This window comes from Nycticebus coucang, chromosome X (genome assembly GCF_027406575.1).
Source record: "Nycticebus coucang isolate mNycCou1 chromosome X, mNycCou1.pri, whole genome shotgun sequence".
Taxonomy (NCBI): domain Eukaryota; kingdom Metazoa; phylum Chordata; class Mammalia; order Primates; family Lorisidae; genus Nycticebus; species Nycticebus coucang.
The window spans coordinates 82214277-82234273 of NC_069804.1; the positions used below are offsets into that span (position 1 = coordinate 82214277).

At 38.5% G+C, this 19997-nt stretch overlaps 1 pseudogene; it reads right to left on the reverse strand.

Annotated features, from left to right (window-relative positions):
* Positions 1-16855: 16855 nt before the first annotated feature.
* LOC128576874 (protein N-terminal asparagine amidohydrolase-like) lies at positions 16856-17764 on the reverse strand (annotated as a pseudogene).
* Between the last annotated feature and the right edge of the window lie 2233 nt (positions 17765-19997).

Sequence of the window (19997 nt, forward strand, 5' to 3'; positions counted from 1 at the left end):
GCTTATACATTTGAGTTCTCTGTGGATTCTTGTTATTAAATCTTTGTAGGGGACATAACCTGCAAATATTTCCTACTATTCTGAGGGATATTTGCTTCCTTTACTTACTGTGTTCTTGGCTGTGCAGAAGCTTTTTTTTATTTTTATTTTTATTATTTTTTTTTATTAAATCAAAGCGGTGTACTTTCTTCTTAGTAAAGTGTCTCAAGAATGGAAGAAAAAGTACTCAATGTACTCATCCTTATTATGAAACTAATCTAGGACCTTCACATGAAAGCTATAACCCAGTTACAACCTAAGAATAGGGAGAAGGGGGAAAGGGAGTGGAGGGAGGGGGAGGTAGGTGGAGGGAGGGGGATTAATGGGATTACACCTGCGGTGCATCTTACAAAGGTATATGTGAATCTTAGTAAATGTGGAATGTAAAGGTCTTAGCAAAATAACTAAGAAAATGCAGAAGATTTTTAGTTTGATCAGGTCCCAGTAGTGTATTTTTGAAGCTGCTTCAATGCCCCGGGGGGTCCTCCTCATAAAATATTCGCACAGACCAATTTCTTCAAGGGTTTTCTTCAGGGTTTTCCCTGAACTCTCTTCTAGTATTTTTATAGTTTCATGTCTTAAGTTTAAAACTTTAATCCAGTGAGAGTCTATCTTAGTTAATGATGAAAGTTGTGGGTCCAGTTTCAGTCTTCTACAGGTTGCCAGCCAGTTCACCAAGCACCAATTGTTAAATAGGGAATCTTTAACCCAGTGAATGTTTTTAATTGGCTTCTCAATGATCAAATAACGGTAAGTAACTGGATTCATCTCTTGGTTCTCTATTCTGTTCCAAACATCTACTTCTCTGTTTTTGTGCCAATACCATGCTGTTTTGATCACTATCGATTTATAGTATAGTCTGAGGTCTGGTAGCATGATTCCTCCTGCTTTGTTTTTATTTCTGAGTAATGTCTTGACTATTCGAATTTTTTTCTGATTCCATATAAAATGAAGCATTACTTTTTTAAGATCTTCAAAGTATGACAGTGGAGCGTTAATAGTGATTGCATTAAAATTGTGTATTGCTTTGGGTAGTATGGACATTTTAACAATGTTTATTCTTCCCAGACATGAGGATGGTATATTTTTCCATTTGTTAACATTTTCAGCTATTTCTTCTCTTAGAATTTCATAGTTCTGTTTATAGAGATCATTTATATCCTTTGTTAGATAAACTCCCAAATATTTCATCTTCTTTGGCACTACTGTGAATGGAATAGATACCTTAACTGTTTATTCAGCTTGACTATTGTTGGTATATATAAAGGCTTCCAATCTATGAATGTTGATTTTGTATCCTGAGACACTGCTGTATTCCTTTATCACTTCTAAGAGTTTTGTAGTAGAATCCCTGGTGTTTTCTAGATATACAATCATATCATCTGCGTAGAGCGAAAGTTTGATCTCTTCTGACCCTATATGGATACCTTGATCGCCTTTTCTTCTTTAATTGCAGTGGCTAAAACACCTATTACAATGTTAAAAAGCAATGGAGACAATGGGCAGCCTTGTCTGGTTCCTGATCTGAGTGGAAATGATTTTAATTTAACTTGATTCAATACCATATTGGCTGTGGGTTTGCTATAGATGGCCTCTGTCATTTTAAGAAATGTCCCTTCTATACCAATTTTCTTAAGTGTTCTGATCATGAAGTGATGCTGGACATTATCAAAAGCTTTTTCTGCATCAATGGGGAGAATGATATCGTGTTTATTTTTTAATTTGTTCATGTGCTTAATGCTATTTATAGATTTACGTCTATTGAAAAAGCCTGGAGACGCTGGGATAAAACCGACTTGGTCATGATGTATAATTTGTTTGATGTGTTGCTGGATTCTGTTTGTTAGGATCTTGTTGAATATTTTTGCATCTATATTCATTAGTGATATTGGTCTATAATTTTCTTTTATTGTTGGGTCTTTTCCTGGTTTGGGGATCAGGGTGATGTTTGCTTCATAGAATGTGTTGGGTAGTCTTCCTGCTTTTTCTACATTTTGGAACACGTTGAGTAATACAGCTACTAGTTCCTCTTTAAAGGTTTGGTAGAATTCTGACATGAAGTCATCTGGTTTCGGGCTTTTCTTTTTAGGGAGATATGTATGGTTGATGCTATTTCCGAACTTGATATGGGCTTGTTCAAAATTTCCACTTGATTCTGGCTAAGTCTTTGAAGGTGCCGTGCTTCCAAGTATTGGTCAATTTCCTTCAGATTGTCTTATTTCTTGGAATAAAGTTTCCTGTAATATTCATTAAGGATTTTTTTTTTTTAATTTATGTGGAGTCTGTTGTTATTTCGTCTTTGTCATTTCTGGTTGATGAGATTAGAGATTTTACTCTTTTTTTCCTGGTTAGGTTAGCCAAAGGTTTATCTATTTCATTGACATTTTCTAAAAACCAACTTTTTGATTTATTGATCTGTTGAATAATTCTTTTGTTTTTGATTTCATTTCATTCCGCTCTAGTTTGGTTATTTCTTTTCTTCTACTGGGTTTGGGGTTGGAATGTCCTTCCTTTTCCAGTTGCTTGAGATGTCCCATTAAGTTGTTAACTTCTTCTCTTTCTGTTCTCTTGAGGAAGGCTTTCAGTGCTATAAATTTCTCTCTTAGGACTGCATTTGCAGTATTTCAGAGGTTCTGATAATTCATGTCTTCATTGTCATTTTGTTCCAAAAATTTGGCAATTTCATTCTTAATCTCATCTATGACCCAGCTATCATTCAGCATAATTTTATTTAACTTCCATGCTTTTTTATGAGTATGCAGATTCCTGTTGTTACTGAGTTCAACTTTTATTCCATGGTGGTCTGAGAAGAAGCAAGGAATAATTTCTATTCCTTTAAATTTACTAAGGTTAGCCTTATGACCTAAGAGGTGATCGATTTTGGAGTTTGTTCCATGGGCTGATGAGAAGTATGTGTATTCAGTTTTGTTTAGATGAAACGTTCTGTAGATGTCTGCTAAATCCAAATGTTGTATGGTTAGGTTTAAATCTAAAATTTCTTTGCTCAGCTTCTTATTGGAGGATCTATCCAACACTGCCAAAGGAGTGTTAAAATTTCCGATTATTATGGACCTGGAGGAAATGAAGTTGTTAATGTCTGTTAGAGTTTCTATTATAAATTTTTTTCTTTTTTTTAATTAAATCATAACTGTGTACATTGATATGATCATGGGGCATCATACACTAGCTTCATATACCGTTTTACACAATTTCATCACACTGGTCAACACAGACTTCCTGGCATTCTCCCAGTTATTGTGCTAAGACATCAACATTCCACATCTACCAAGTTTCATATGTACCCTTGTAAGGTGCACCGCAGGTCTACTCCCAACAATCCGCCTACCTCCACCCACCTTCCCCCTCCAACACCTCCGTTTCTCCCTTCCCCTTATTCTTAGGTTGTAACTGGGTAATAGCTTTCATGTGAAAGCCTTAAATTAGTTTCACAGTAGGGCTGAGTACATTGGGTACTTTTTCTTCCATTCTTGAGATACTTTACTAAGAAGAAGATGTTCCAGCTCTATCCATGTAAACATGAAAGAGGGAAAGTCTCCATCTTTCTTTAAGGCTACATAATATTCCATGGTGTACATATACCACAATTTATTAATCCACTCGTGGATCGAAGGGCACTTTGGCTTTTTCCATGACTTAGCAATTGTGAATAGGGCTGCAATGAACATTCTGGTACAAATATATTTGTTATTATGTGATTTTTGGTCTTCTGGGTAGATGTCTGGTAGAGGAATTACAGGATTGAATGGCAGATCTATTTTTAGAACTCTAAGTGTTCTCCATATATCTCTCCAAAAGGAATGTATTAATTTGCATTCCCACCAGCAGTGCAAAAGTGTTCCCTTTTCTCCACATCCACGCCAATATCTCTGGTCTTGGGATTTTGTGATATAGGCCAGTCTCACCGGAGTTAGATGATATCTCAAAGTAGATTTGATTTGCATTTCTCTGATGATTAAAGAGGATGAGCATTTTTTCCTATGTCTGAAGGCCGTGCGCCTGTCTTCTTCAGAGAAATTTCTCTTCAAATTCCTTGACCAGCCTGCGATGGGATCCCTTGTTCTTTTCTTGCTAATGTGTTTGAGTTCTCTGTGGATTATGTTTATTAAACCCTTGCTGGAGACATAACCTGCAAATATCTTCTCCCATTCTGAGGGCTGTTTGCTTGCCTTGCTTTACTTACTGTGTTCTTGGCTGTGCAGAAGATTTTTAGTTTGATCAGGTCCCAGTACTGTATTTTTGAAGCTTCTTCAATTGCCCGGGGGGTCCTCCTCATAAAATGCTCGCCCAGACCGATTTCTTCAAGGGTTTTCCCTGCACTCTCCTCTAGTATTTTTATAGTTTCATGTCTTAAGTTTAAATCTTTAATCCAGTGAGAGTCTATCTTAGTCAATGGCGGAATGTGTGGATCCAGTTTCAGTCTTCTACAGGTTACCAGCCAGTTCACCCAGCACCATTTGTTAAATAGGTGAAATCTTCCCCACTGAATGTTTTTAATTGGCTTGTCAAAGATTAAATAATGGTAAGTGGCTGGATTCATCTCTTGGTTCTCTATTCTGTTCCAGACATTACTTCTCTGTTTTTGTGCCAATACCATGCTGTTTTGATTACTATCAATTTGTAGTATAGTCTGACATGTGGTAGCCTGATTCCTCCTGCTTTGTTTTTATTTCTGAGCAATGCCTTGGCTATTCAAGGTTTTTTCTGATTCCATATAAAACGAAGTATAGTTTTTTCCAGATCTTTAAAGTATGAAAATGAGGCTTTAATAGGGACTGCGTTGAAATTATATATTGCTTTCGGTAGTATGGACATTTTAACAATGTTGATTCTTCCCAGCCATGAGCATGGTATGTTTTTCCAATTGTTAACCTTTTCAGCTATTTCTTTTCTTAGAGTTTCATAGTTCTCTTTATAGAGATCTTTCACATCCTTTGTTAGATAAACTCCAAAATATTTCATCTTCTTTGGCAGTACTCTGAATGGGATAGAGTCCCTAACTATTTTTTCAACTTGGCTATTGTTGGTATATATAAAGGCTACCGATTTATGAATGTTGATTTTGTAACCTGAGATGCTGCTGTATTCCTTGATCACTTCTAAGAATTTTGTAGTCGAGTCCCTAGTGTTTTCCAGATATACAATTATATCATCTGCAAAGAGCAAAAGTTTGATCTCTTCTGACCCTATATGGGTACCCTTGATTGCCTTTTCTTCCGTAATTGTGGTGACTAAAACTTCCATTACAATGTTAAAAAGCAATGGAGACAATGGGCAGCCTTGTCTGGTTCCTGATCTGAGTGGAAATGATTCCAATTTAACTCCATTCAATATGATATTGGCTGTGGGTTTGCTTTAGATGGCCTCTATCAGTTTAAGAAATGTCCCTTCTATACCAATTTTCTTAAGTGTTCTGATCATGAAGCGATGCTGGATATTATCAAAAGCTTTTTCTGCATCGATTGAGAGAATCATATGGTCTTTGTTTTTTAATTTGTTTATGTGCTGAATTACATTTATATATTTACGTATACTGAACCAGCCTTGAGACCCTGGGATAAAACTGACTTGGTCATGATGTATAATTTGTTTGATGTGTTGCTGGATTCTGTTTGTTAGGATCTTGTTGAGTATTTTTGCATCTATAATCATTAGTGATATTGGTCTATAATTTTCTTTTCTTCTTGGGTCTTTTCCTGGTTTGGGAATCAGGGTGATGTTTGCTTCATAGAACATGTTGGGTTGTTTTCCTTCTTTTTCTACCTTTTGGAACAGGTTGAGTAATATAGGTACTAATTCCTCTTTAAAGGTTTGGTGGAATTCTGATGTGAAACCATCTGGTCCTGGGCTTTTCTTTTTAGGGAGTTTTTGTATGGTTGATACCATTTCCAAACTGGATATGGGCCTGTTCAACATTTCCACTTGATTCTGGTTAATCTTGGAAGGCAACTTGCTTCCAAGTATCGGTCATTCTCCTTCAGATTTTCATATTTCTGAGAATAAAGTTTCTTCTAATATTCATTAAGAATTTTTAGGATTTCTGAGGAGTCTGTTATTATTTCATCTTTGTCATTTCTGATTGATGAGATTAGAGATTTTACTCTTTTTTTTTCTCAGATTAGGTTGGGAAAAGGTTTATCCATTTTATTGACCTTTTCAAAAAACCAGCTTTTTGATTTATTGATCTGTTGTATTATTCTTTTGTTTTCAATTTCATTTAATTCTGCGCTAATTTTGGTTATTTCTTTTCTTCTACTTGGTTTGGGATTGGAATGTTCTTCCTTTTCCAGTTGCTTGAGATGTCCCATTAAGTTGTTAACTTCCTCTCTTTCTGTTCTCTTGAGGAAGGCTTTCAGTGCTATAAATTTTTCTCTTAGAACTGCCTTTGTGGTGTCCCTGAGGGTCTGATAGTTCGTGTCTTCATTGTTGTTTTGTTCCAAAAAATTGGCAATTTCTTTTTTAATCTCATGTCTGACCCAGCTATCATTCAGCATAAGGTTATTTAACTTCCATGTTTTTGTATGAGTATGCAGATTTCTGTTGTTACTCAGCTCAAGTTTTATTCCATGGTGGTCTGAGAAGATGCAAGGAATAATTTCTATTCCTTTAAATTACTGAGGTTAGACTTGTGACCTAAGATGTGATCGATTTTGGAGTAAGTTCTGTGGGCTGACGAAAAGTATGTGTATTCAGTTTTGTTGGGATGAAATGTTCTGTAGATGTCTGCTAAATCCAAATGTTGGATGGTTAGGTTTAAATCTAAGATTTCTTTGCTCAGCTACTTGTTCGAGCATCGATCCAGCACTGCCAAAGTAGGGTTGAAATCTCTGACTATTATGCAGCTGGGGGAAATCTATTTGCTCATGCCAGTTATTGTTTCTCTTATAAATTGAGGTACATTCTGGTTGGGTGCATAGATATTAATAATTGAAATCTCATCATATTGAGTATTACCCTTAACAAATATTAAGTGACCATTCTTGTCCTTCCTTACTTTCATTGGTTTAAAGCCTATTGTATCTGCAAATAAAATTGCAACACCTGCTTTTTTCTGATTACCATTTGCCTGAAATATGGATGACCACCCTTTCACCCTGACTCTGTATTTGTCTTTTAAGTTAAGATGTGACTCTTGTGTTCAACCAATATCTGGCCTGAGATTTTGTATCCAGTCAGCTAACCTATGCCTCTTTAGAGGACATTTTAAGCCATTCACATTAATGGAGAATATTGATAAGTCTGGTGAAGTTTTGGGAATCAAGTTTTTCAAAAGTCCAATGGACATTTTTAATCCTTTCACCAGTGTGGAAGTTGGAGTTTGATCCGAAGTTTCTGAGTGAGTTTACTTTTGTGGTATAGGATTGGGTTGTTTGTTATGGAGGATAGGTCTGAGAATATCCTGAAGAGCTGGTTTGGTTATGGCAAATTTCTTCAACATGTGAATGTTATTAAAGTATTTAATTTCTCCATCATAAATGAAACTCAGTTTAGCTGGATACAAGATCCGGGGTTGAAAGTTATTTTGCTTTAGAAGGTTAAAAGTCGATGACGACCCTCTTCTGGCTTGAAAAGTGTCAGCAGAGAGATCTGCAGTAATTCTAATAGTCTTCCTTTTGTACGTAATGGCTTTCTTTCACCTGGCAGCTTTGAGAATCTTCTCCTTCATATTAATCTTAGTGAAGTTAATTATGATATGCCTTGGGGATATCTTATTGGGTTTGAGTCATGGTGGGGTTCTGAAGCTGTCTGCTATCTGAATTTCAGTATCTCTAGGCATGTCTGGAAAATTATCTTTCATAATTTCATGCAGAAGGGCCTCTGTGCCCAGTGAGGCAACCTCATCATTTTCAGGAATTCCAATCATTCCGATATTGACTTTCTTCAAATTATCCCGGAGCTCTCTGAGAGAATGTTCCATTTTTGCTCTCCATTTCTCTTCCTCTTTTAGAGTTTGGGAGCGTTCAAAGGCTTTGTCTTTAATGTCAGACATCCTTTCTTCTGCTTTCTCCACTCTGTTACTGAGGGATTCTACTATATTTTTCAGATCTTTGAGGGCTTCAAATTCTTGCTTCAGTGTGTCTAAGTACTTGGTGGTTTTGTCTTTAAATTCATTAAATTCTTGAGACAACTTTTGAATTTCTCCTCGAATTCCTAATTCCATTTTGTTAATCTTGTTTGCCATTCAAATTCTGAATTCTATTTCTGACATCTCAGCCATTTGTTTGTGAATGGGATCTTCAATTACATCTGTCATATCTTTCCTTGGGGTGGTTGATCTATTCTGGTTATTCGTGTTACCAGAGTTTTTCCACTGATTCCGCCCTTTGATTGTTTTTCTCCCTTTGATTTTCCCCTGGAGCTTTGTCGAGGATGCATACAGTGCTGTGGCCTGAGAAACTGGGCCCTGTTTGGTGTGGTAGGGCTAAGTGGTTCTGTCTTGCTTTCAGCTGGTTTCTGTTTGACCCTAGTGAAACAGTTACTCTGGTTTGAAGTCTCAGCTGTGGAGAAATACCAGCAATTAAGTCACCCCGCCCACCAGTCAATAATTGGAAAAGGAAAGTCCGACCTTCCTACAACCACACACCCAGGGCACCACCTGAATAGTCCTCTGGTGATTGGCTCAGTTCAAAAGGTCTAAATCAATTGTCTCAGTCAGCACCTGTCTCGGGTGGGAGAGTTTAAGAGGTCTCTGGGAACTGGATCACAGGGGTCTGGGGACTACTCTAATATGTCTTGCTCCAGTGCTGCGTGAAGTCAGGAGGAGCCACCCAGCAAATAGATCAGTCTGGGAAGGTTTACCTCCTTCCCCACCTTGCAGCTCAGTCACACCCAGTTGCTGCCAGCCACGCAGGTCTGTGACCCAGTGAGTTGTCTGCAGTGAGCAGATACTCCAGAAGTTTGCACGTACCTAAATCACACGGAAGTCTGTATCTGCTTGTCTAGGCTGCTGTTCTCTGACTCTATCCAGCAGGGGGTGGTGAGGCCTGTCAATCTTGGACAGTTGATGGAGGATGGGGTTTTTCACTCAGTTCCAGCCCCACCCTTAGTTTATGTTACTGGCTGAATGGAACAACCCTGTGGGAGTTTATTTCTGACCCTGCTAAATTCCTCTGCAGAGGGGAGGCTGATTTGAGTTCCCAGAACCTGTGCCTCAGGCCCTGTCTTTACTCTTTCAGATTTGTATTCGCAGCACTATTAGTTGTGAGGTGTAGCCTCTTGGCCTCCTTTGTCTATAGGTTGATGATCCCCTGAGGGCCAGGTGCATCTTAGGCTCAGTAAAGTGGTCCTCTGAATCAGGCCCATCCTGGGAGTTTCCTGGCTCTGCGGGTGTGTTTTCTAGTCCCCACGTTCCACCCAGGCCAGTACTGCCTCAGGCATACCCCTTACTCACGGGGCCTGTGTTTCAGTCCCAGGTCTGTTCTGTGGTGGCTGCCGTCTGAGAAGATGCACAGCCTCATCTGGTTGCCCAGGGAGACAGGAGGATTGGCTACTGGACATCTGGGAGTGGGCCTTGTTATTGCTAAAGATAGCTGCTGCTCTGCACCTCGGGGCACCGCCACTTTGGTGTGATTCCCTCTTAGCTGACTGTTGTCTCCTCACTCCTGTGCTGCAGAATCAGCACTGTCCAGCTGCAATTCAGGTCCTATCTCCATCTCTCGAGAAATCACCCAAAAATCTGGACTCCTGGAGGGCAGGCCTGCAAACTGTGTCTGAAGATCACCCAAATCTGGCAAGGACACCAAATACATTGAAGAAGAAAATTGAGATTCAAAATGAGCTCCGATGGATTGGAATATTGGGCTGTTCCAGCGTCTTCATGGCCCCAGCGAAGGCAAGCGGCTGCCAAGGGTTCTGCCCTTCGCCGCTGGGCCATTTCTCTTATAAATTTAGGCATATTTTGGTTGGATACATAAATATTAATAATGGAAATATCATCATATTGAGTATTACCCTTAACAAATATGAAGTGACCGTTCTTATTCGTCAGTACTTTTGTTGCTTTAAAGCCTATTGTATCTGCAAATAGAATTGTAACACCTGCTTTTTTCTGATTACCATTTGCCTGAAATATGGACGACCATTCTTTCATTCTGAGTCTATATTTATCTTTTAATGTAAGATGAGATTATTGTATGCAGCTGATATCTGGTCTGAGTTTTTGTATTCAGCAAGCTAACCTGTGCCTCTTTAGAGGACCATTTAAGCCATTCACATCAATGGAGAATATTGAAAATCTGGAAATATTTTGGGTAATGAGTTTTTCAAAAGTCCAGTGGATATTTTTAATCCTTTTGCCACTGTGGAAGTTGGAGTTTGATCAAATGTTTCTGAGTTAGTTTACTTTTGTTGTAGAGGATTGTGCTGGTCATTGTGGAGGATTGGTCTGAGAATATCTTGAAGCGCTGGTTTGGTTATGGCAAATTTCTTCAACATGTTAATGGCATTAAAGTATTTAATTTCTCCATCATATAAATGAAACTCAGTTTACCTGGGTACAGGATCCGGGGTTGAAAGTTGTTTTGTTTTAGGAGATTAAAAGTCGATGACCACCCTCTTCTGGTTTGAAAGGTTTCACCAGAGAGATGTGCATTCATTCTAATATTCTTCACTTTGTAGGTTATGGTTTTCTTATGTCTGGCTGATTTCAGAATTTTCTTCTTTTTATTAAATTTAGTGAAGTTAATTATGATGTGCCTTGGGGATGTCTTATTCGAGTTGTGTCATGCTGGGGTTCTGAACCTGTCTGCTATGTGAATTTCAGAATCTCTTGGCATGTTTGGAAAATTCTCTTTCATAATTTCATGGTGGGGAGCCTCTGTGCCTTGCAAAGCCACTTCATAGTTTTCAGGGATTCCAATGATGCGGATATTAGCCTTTTTGGAATTATCCCAGAGCTCTCTGAGAGAATAATCCATTTTTGCTCTCTATTTCTCTTCCTCTTTGAGAGTTTGGGAGCGTTCAAAAGCTTTGTCTTCAATGTCAGAAATTCTTTCTTTCCTTGCTCCACTCTGTTACTGAGGGATTCTACTGTATTTTTTAGATCTTTGAGGGCTGCAAATTCTTGCTTCAATGTGTCAAAATCTTTGGTGATCTTGTCTTTAAATTCATTGAATTCTTGAGACAACTTTTGAATTTTTGCTCGAATTGGAGAATTTCCAATTCCCAGTTTTCCTCCATTCCATTAATCTTGTTTGCAATCCAATCTCTGAACTCAATTTCTGCTATCTTGGCCATTTGTTTATGAATAGGATCTTTTGTTATGTCTGCATATCTTTCCTTGGGGGGGGTTGGTCTACTTGGTTATTCATGTTACCAGAGTTTTTCCGCTGATTCTGCTCCATGATTAATTTACACCGTTTGACTAGATGAGTGGATAAAGAAAGGTTGGGTTTGGCATTCCACGAGTAGTGATTAACCAGCCCTTTGCCCCAAAGCTGGGTCTGGTGTCTGTTCCTTTTCCCCTGGAGCTTTGCTAAGGATCTGTACAGTACTACGGCCTGAGAAACTGGGGACCTGCTTGTTGTGGTGGGGCTAAGTGGCTCTGTCTTGTTTTCAGCTGGTCTCTGTCTGACCCTTGTGAATCAGTTACTCTGGGTTGAAGTCTCAGCTGGTGGAGACATACTAGCAATTAATTCAGCTCACCCCCCACAGGCAACAATTGGAAAAGGAAAATCAAACCTTCTCACAACCAAACACCCAGGGTACCACTTGGATAGTCATCGGGCAATTGGTCCAGATCAAGAAGTCCAAATCAATTGTCTCAGTCAGCACCTGTCTCAGGTGGCAGAGTTTAAAAGGTCTCTGGCAAATAAATTGCAGGGGTCTGCTGACAACTCAACTCAAATATGACTTGCTCCAGTGCTCCTTGAGGTCAGGAGGACCCACCCAGCAAATAGGTTAGTCTGGGAATGTTGATGCCTCCCTCCCCGCCTTGCACCTCTGTCACACCCAGTCACTGATAACCCCACAGGGTTTGATCAAGTTGCCTCCAATGAGCAGATACTCCAGGGGTTTTCACCTGCCTGAATCACATGGAGATCTATGTCTTCTCAGCCAGGCCACTGCTCTCTGCCACTATCTGGCAGGGGGAGGTGAGGCCTGACAACCTCAGGTGCTTGATGGAGGCTGGGACTATTCACCAAGTTCTAGCCCTGCCCCTGAGTGATGTTACTGATAGAATAGAACAACATTGTGGAATTTTTTTCTGTCCTGGCTAAATTCGCCTGCAGAACAGAAGCTGTTTTGAGTTCATGGAACCTGTGCCTCAGGCCCTGTCTTTGCTGCTGCCTGGTAGTTTGTATTCACAGCATAGTTAGCTGTCAGTTCTAGCCTCCTGCACTCCTTTGTCTAGGATGATGATCTCCTGAGGGCTGGGTGTGTCTCAGGCTCAGTAAAGCGGTCCTCTGGGTCAGCCCCACCCTGGGAATCTGCCATCTCTGCGCATGCGTTTTCTAGTCTCCGTGTTCCACCCAGGCCAGTACCATCTCAGGCAAATCCTTTACTCATGGGGCCTGCATTTCCATCCCAGATCTTTGCTGCCAGTGTCTGCCACCGGAGAAGATGACCAGCCTCCTCTGGTTGCCCGGAGAGAAAGGACGTGTGATTCCAGATATCCAGGAGTGAGCCCTATCATTGCCAAAAACAGCTGCTGCTCTCTGCCTCAGGCCACCGCCGCTCTGGTGTGGTTCCCTCTCAGCTGACTATCCTCTCCTCACTCCCATGCCAGAGAATCAGCACTGCTAGCAGCATTTCATGCCCTGTCCCCAACTCTCGAGATAATACCCAAGAGTCTGGACTCCTGGGACAGGCTTCCAGACCTGAGAATGAGTGGAGGGGTGCACAAATATGAGCCTGAGGTAAAAGCGGACTTCCACCAATATGAGCACTGGTGAGGCTGAAATGATGTGGACTGGCAAGGCTGCATTGATGGGCAGTGCAGTCTATATGTCTCTGTGTGGGAAAAGTTATTGCTGGTATATTGTTTTTGTAGTGCTGTATATATATTGGTATTTTACTAATAGCAATTTGGAATCCCTAGGAAACAATGATATCAAGAAAGAGAAAAACTGAGTCAGAGTGTAGGATATTCAAAGAGCAGTGGACTTATGATTACGTTTTCATGCAGTACAAGGAAAGAGCTGTGTGTTTGATATGCCAGAATATAGTGTCTGTGTTCAAAGAATACAATTTGTGTCAACACTATCAAACTCAACATAAAGATAAATATGATTATTTGGTCAGAGAAGTGAGAAAAGATAAAATATTAAAACTGAAATACACATTGACAACTCAGCAAAATACATTTGTGAAGCAGAAACCGCTACATACTTCATCACTGCGAGCAAGTTTTCAAGTTGCCAAGCTAATAGCGTGCACTGGCAAAACATTCGTGGATGGAGAATTTGTTAAAGAATGCCTTCTTTCTGTTGCCAAAGAGATGTGTCCAGAGAAGGCCAATTTATTTAGTACACTGAATCTTTCAGGACCTAAAATTGCACAAAGGATTGAAGAAATGGGAGACAATTTTCATCAGCATTTGCAAAACTCTGCAAAAAAAAAACTTTCTCATTTTTCCTTGGCACTCTGTGAAAGTAATGATGTTTGTGATTCTGCACAACTTCTAATTTTTATTTGTGGGATGAATGAATATTTCAAAGTCACAGAAGAGCTTGCTGCACTGCAAATCATCAAAGGAAAAACTAGAGGAGAGGATATCTATGAAAAGGTTTGCCAAACTATAAATGGTTTGGAGCTGGACTGGGCAAAACTAGCCAGTGTGACAACTGATGTTGCTCCTAGCATGGTGGGGTTTAAGAAATGAGTAATTGCTCACATTAACCAAGAGATAGACAAACATAACCATTCTCATCCAATAGCCATACACTGTCTAATCCACCAACAAGCACTGTGTAGTAAATCACTGAAGTGGGACTCTTATGAAAATTGTGGTATCTTGTGTTAACTTCATTAGAGCTAATGCACTAAACCACATACAATTTCAAGAATTTCTGTCTGAGCTAAATGTTGCCTATGAAGATAATCTGTACCACACAGAAGTCTGTTTGCTGACTCAAGAGAGAGCTTTGAAACATTTCTATGCCTTACTTCCACAGATTATAGCTTTTCTGCTTTCAAAAAACAAAGAAGTACCAGAGCTCAATGATGCAGAATGGAAATGGCAGCTTGCCTTTCTGACAGATGTAATGAGCTACTCAACAGTTTCAATGTGCAACTTCAAGAAAAGGGGAATCTCATCTGTGATATGCAATCATATGTGAAAGTTTTTGAAGTAAAATTAGGCCTCCTCATCAAACAAGTGAAGGAGGAAAATTTCTGCCATCTCCCCACAACTCAAAATCTGCTAGCAGAAAAACCACAGGTTGCATTCCCAAACAAAACATGTGGATTCTCTGGAAAAGTTGCAAAAGGATTTCCAATTTAGATTTAAAGAGCTTCATCTCCATGAATAGGACGTACAGCTTTTCCGTAACCCATTTTCTATTGACATTGAAAATGTGGATATGATTTACCAAATAGAACTGGCTGAACTGTACAATTGTGACTCTCTGAAAGACACATTCAAGTCAAGCAGCCTTCCTAATTTCTATGCATCTCTCCCCACTGAGACATATTCTAATCTCAGGAACCATGCACTCAAAATGGCAACCATCTTTGGCAGCACTTACATCTGTGAACAGACTTTTTTGAGAATAAAACATCTGAAATCTCCAACCAGATCTAGACTAACTGATGCACACTTGCATCACTTGTTACAACTAACAATGACAAATACAGAACTGACATTGACCATCTCATTAGCCAAAAGCAGGCCCATAGTTCCCATTGAAATACTGGTAAGTTTGTTGATTTAACTTTACTTGTTCTTCATTTTAAATATTGTATTTGTTCCTGTTTTTTTTTTTTTTTTTTTTTTACTTTAAATTAAGATATGTGCAGTGTGCATAGGAATTTGTTCATAGTTTTGTTTTTTTTTTTTAAAACTATAGTCTGGCCCTCCAATGGTCTGAGGGACAGTGAACTGGCCCCCTGTTAAAAAAGTTTGAGGACCTCTGTTCTGGAGCATTTTCCTTATGTTTTCTATCCGTAGTTTAATAATCTTAGGTCTTAAATTTATGTTTTTAAACTATTTTTATTTTATTTTAGTTTTTGGTGAAAGATTTGGAGTCTACTTCTTTATTCTGCATATGGTCATCCCATTTCCCATACCATTTATTGGAAAAAAATTTCCTTTCCCTCTTGTATGTTCTTGGAACCTTTTCAAAAATGTGTTGACTGAAAATGAGTGAATTCGTATATGAGTTCTCTATCCTTTTCATTGGTCTAAGTGGCTGTTTGAATGACAGTGCTATGCTGTTTTTCTACTATTTCTTCACAATAAATTTTGAAGTCAGATAGTGTGATGCCTCCAACTTTGTTCTTTAGTCTTAGGATTGCTTTGGCTATTTTGGGTTTTTGTTGATTGTCTATATATATTAGGTTTTCTCCTTCTGTGTATGTGAAAAAATGTTATGTGCATTTTGATACAGATTAATTGAATATCTAAATTATTTGGGGTAGAATTCTCATATTAATTCTTCTAATCCATGGCATGGAATATATTTTCATTTTTGTATGCCCTTTTTATTTTCTTTCATGAATGTTTAATATTTGTCCTTATATAGATTTTTCACTTGTAGTTTAAATTTATTCCTAGGTATTTCATATTTTTGTAGGAATTGAAAATGGGATTCCCTTTCTTATTTCTTTTTGGATTGTTTGCTGTTGCCATGTATAAATGGTACTGATTTTTTTGTGTATTTTTATTTTGTATCCGCCACTTAACTGAACTGGTTATTAGCTATATGATATGTTTCGTTGAATATTAAGATTTTTCTAAATATTAGAATGTGCCATATATGAACAAGGCTAACTTAACATCTTCCTTTCCACTTTGAATGACCTTTATTTCTTGCTTACTCACTCTGCCCTTTCTGTTGCTTAATTGCTCTAGACAGAACATCTGGTATTATGTTGAATAAAAGTGATGATAGGAGCATCCTCATCAGTATAGATATTAGGTAAGAGGCTTTCAATTTTCCCATTAAATATGATTTTGGCTGTGGAATTGTCACATATGGCCTTTATTGTGAAGTATGTTCCTTCCATGCCTGTTTTTTTGAGAGTTTTAATCAGGAAAGGATGTCGAATTTGATTAAATACTTTTTCTATGTCCATTGGAATGATCGTATGGTTTTTGTCTTTCATTATGTTGATGTAATGTATCACGTTTCTTGATTTGTGTATGTTGGAACATCCTTGTACCCCTGGGATCAATCCCACTTGATAACAGTGAATGATCTTTTTAATATGCTGCTGCATATGATTTGCTATTATTTTGTTGAGAATTGTTGCATCTATTTATTTTTTTTTTGCCTTTGCCAAAATAAGATTTTATTTTGAAAGTCAGTTGAAAGATGCTGAGTAAAGCTCAATGGATATAGGTTCCAAATTCATATTCTTTCCAGCCCCCATCAATGGTCTTTGTCATGCCAAAAAGTTGCTTTCTTTGGTAATATCTTATGTTTAGATTCCTAGAGAAAAGATAGTTTCCCCTAAGTCGCCATCTTCTTTTTTTTTTTTGGGGGGGGGTGTAGAATAGAGTTTTAATTCCAAGAAACAGTGGGATAGTTGGAGACGGATTTGTTTTTTTTGGCCGGAGCTGAGTTTGAATCCACCACCTCTGGCATATGGGACTGGCACCCTACCCCTTTGAGCCACAGGCACCACCTGAGATGGATTAAAAAAAAAAAATCAAGGTAGATCTAATATGTTCAACAGAGAAAGGCAGCTCAGCCAAGGGTGAAGTGGAGAAATTAGTTCTCTAGTATTCGATTTATCATCTTGCTGCAACCAGATATCCACATGTAGAAATGACATCCAGGAATACGGTTCTATCTGAAATTGTGCTGTCTTTTCATCATAGATGCTAGTTATTGGTCCTCCCTCTTAAAGCCCATGCAGCACATAGCTCCTCCTCTGGACCCAGATCTTGAAAAGAGGCTCTGTAAATCTCTACAGCTTTAACATTAACAGCAATGCCATAAATTACTGGAAAGTGGATTTCATTTTCTTCCCGATAATTTACTTCTGTCATGCATCATGTCACTAAATGAATGTCATCTTCTTGATTGTCAAATTCACTGAGAAGTTGATGAGTAAGTTTTTGTGACAACTGCCTATCATTACTGAAGCCTCCCATGAGGTGCACTCACGACTCTTGCCCAGTTTCACATTGAGCATGTTTGTAAAAGGATTTTATGGAGTTCATGATAAAGGGAACTTCAGCTTTGGTGTTGCTTCCATCAGAATGTGTCAGGCAGATTTCCCTATTACTTGTGCGCCTCAGGACCTCTGGTGGCATCGTCAGAACCCAGAATGGAGATGGAGCCATCTTTTGGGGAGGTTGCTGCAAGCTCTTTTTGCTGAACATACAGAAGGCCCTGGGGTCCCACTTGGCATACAAACCGACCTCTAAGAAGTCTGGCTTTTTCCCCCAGAGGCGGGTGGGCTCGGATGAGGTCCCTGCAGACTGTGGCAGCCTCACTCTCCACCCCTTTATGAACAACTGAATCTCGGACATAGGCTGGGGCAGGCCCAGGAAGGCAGCTGCCTCCTCAGCCCTGGGCCACTGCACCCCTTGTTGCATCTATTTTTATCAGATATGTTTCTCTATAGTTACCTTTTTCTCTTATATACTTGTCTGGTTTGTTGTCAGGGTAATACTGGTCTCATAGAATAACTTTGGAAGTACACTCTCCTTTTTTTTTTTTGAATCGATAGTAGTCCTTCTTTAAACATTTGGTAAAATCCAGCAGTGAATTCATCAGGTCCTGGGATTTTGTATATTGGGAAACATTTTATTGCTACTTTGATCTTGTTACTCCTTCTTGATTTGTTGAGGTTTTCTGTTTCTTTCTGGTGCAATGTTGGTATGTTTTATGTGTCTAGGAATTCATTTATTTCTTCTGTTTTTTGATTTGTGCATTCACAATAGAAACTTATAATTCTTTGAATTTCTGTGGCGTCAGTTATGTCTCCCCTTTTGTATCTTATTTTATTTATTTGGGTTTTTTCTTTCTTGTTCTCAGTCTAATTAACATCTTATCAATTTTGTTTGTTTAAATAAAACAACTTTTCTTTTTGTTGATTTTCTTTACTTTTACTCTGGATATAATTTATTATGCACTGATCTGTTTTTAAATTTCAGATTAATATGGGAGTACATACAATTAAGTTACATAGTTTGCTTTTGTAGGGTTTAAGTCCAAGTTGTAGATCTGTCCTTAACCTAGGAAGTGCACAATATACCTGTGCAATGTACTTGTTTGGCCATCCCCTTTCATTCCCCAATCCTTGAATTTTGTTGAGTTTTTTCCCTCAAGTGAGCATTCAGGTGTAAATCTACTAGTTGCAATTTAGAGCTGAGTACATTTGGTGTTTGTTTTTTCCATTCTTATGATACTTAAGTTAGAAGAATGGTCTCTAATTCCATCCAGGTGGCAACAAAAATATAAAATCTCCATCTTTTGTGGCTGAACAATCTTCTATGATATAAATATGCCACATTTTATTTATCAATTCATTTATTGAAAGACACTTGGGTTTTTTTTCGCATCTTTATGTTTGTGAATTGTGTTGCTACAAACATTTGAGTGCAAATATTTTATAATAAAATGTCTTTTTCTCTTTGGAGTAAATACTTAGTAGAGGGCTTGCAGGATCAAATGTTAAGTTTACTTTCAGCTTTTTGATAAATCTCTGTACTGCTTTCCATAGAGGTTGTATAGTTTACAGTCCCACCAACAGTGTATGAGTGTACCTGGTTTGTTTTGCATCAATGCCATCTGTTGTTTTGGGACATTGGGATATGGGCCATTGCCATTTGGCTTAAGTGATCTCCCAATGTGGTTTTGATTTGCATTTCTATGGTGATTAGACATGATAATAATTTTTTCATGTTTTTTTTTTGCCATTAGCTTATCATCATAAGAAAAGTTTCTGCTCAGGACTCTTGCCCAGTTTCCTTGTTAATTTGCATGAGTGCTTTGTAGATTCTAGTTATTAGCACTTAGTCAGATGGCAAATTGCAAATGTCTTCTTCCGTTCTGTAGGCTATTTCTTTGCATTGTTGATGTGTCCTCAGCTCTGTAGAAACTTTTTAACTTGATCAGGTTCCACTTATTTATTGCTATCGCTATGCTTGCCTTTGGGGTCTCCTTCATAAATTCTTTGCGTAGGCCAATATCATTAAGAGTTTTTCTCACACTTTCTTCTAGAGATGTTATAGTTTTGTGTCTTCAATTTAAATCTATTATGCATCATGAGTTGATATTGTGAGTGATGAGAGGAATGGGTCTGGTTTCGGTCTTTTGCATGTGGCTAACCAGTTCTTCCAGGACCATTTATTGAATAAAGATTCTTTCCCTAAGTGCATGCTTTTGTTTGTTTTTCAAAGAGCACAGTGGCTCATGCCTGTAATCCTAGCACTCTGAGAGGCCGATGTGGGTGGAATGCTTGAGCTCAGGAGTTTGAGACCAGCTTGAGCAAGAGTGAGACCCTGTCTCTAAAAATAGCCAGGTGTTATGGAGGGCACCTGTAGTCACAGATACTCAGGAGACTGAGGCAAGAGGATCAGCTGAGCCCAAGAGTTTGAGGTTGCTATGAGCTGCAATGCCACAGCACTCTACCGGGGACAGAAAAGTGAGCTTCTATCTCATAAAATAAATAAATAAATATAAAAAAATTAAAAGCTCACTTTCCCTTGCTCAAATAAACACTGAATTCTTGTCTCATTAAAAAAATGTTTTTCAAAGATCAGATGACAATATAAGACTACTTTCATCTCTAGGTTCTGTATTTTGTTCCATAGGTCTATGACT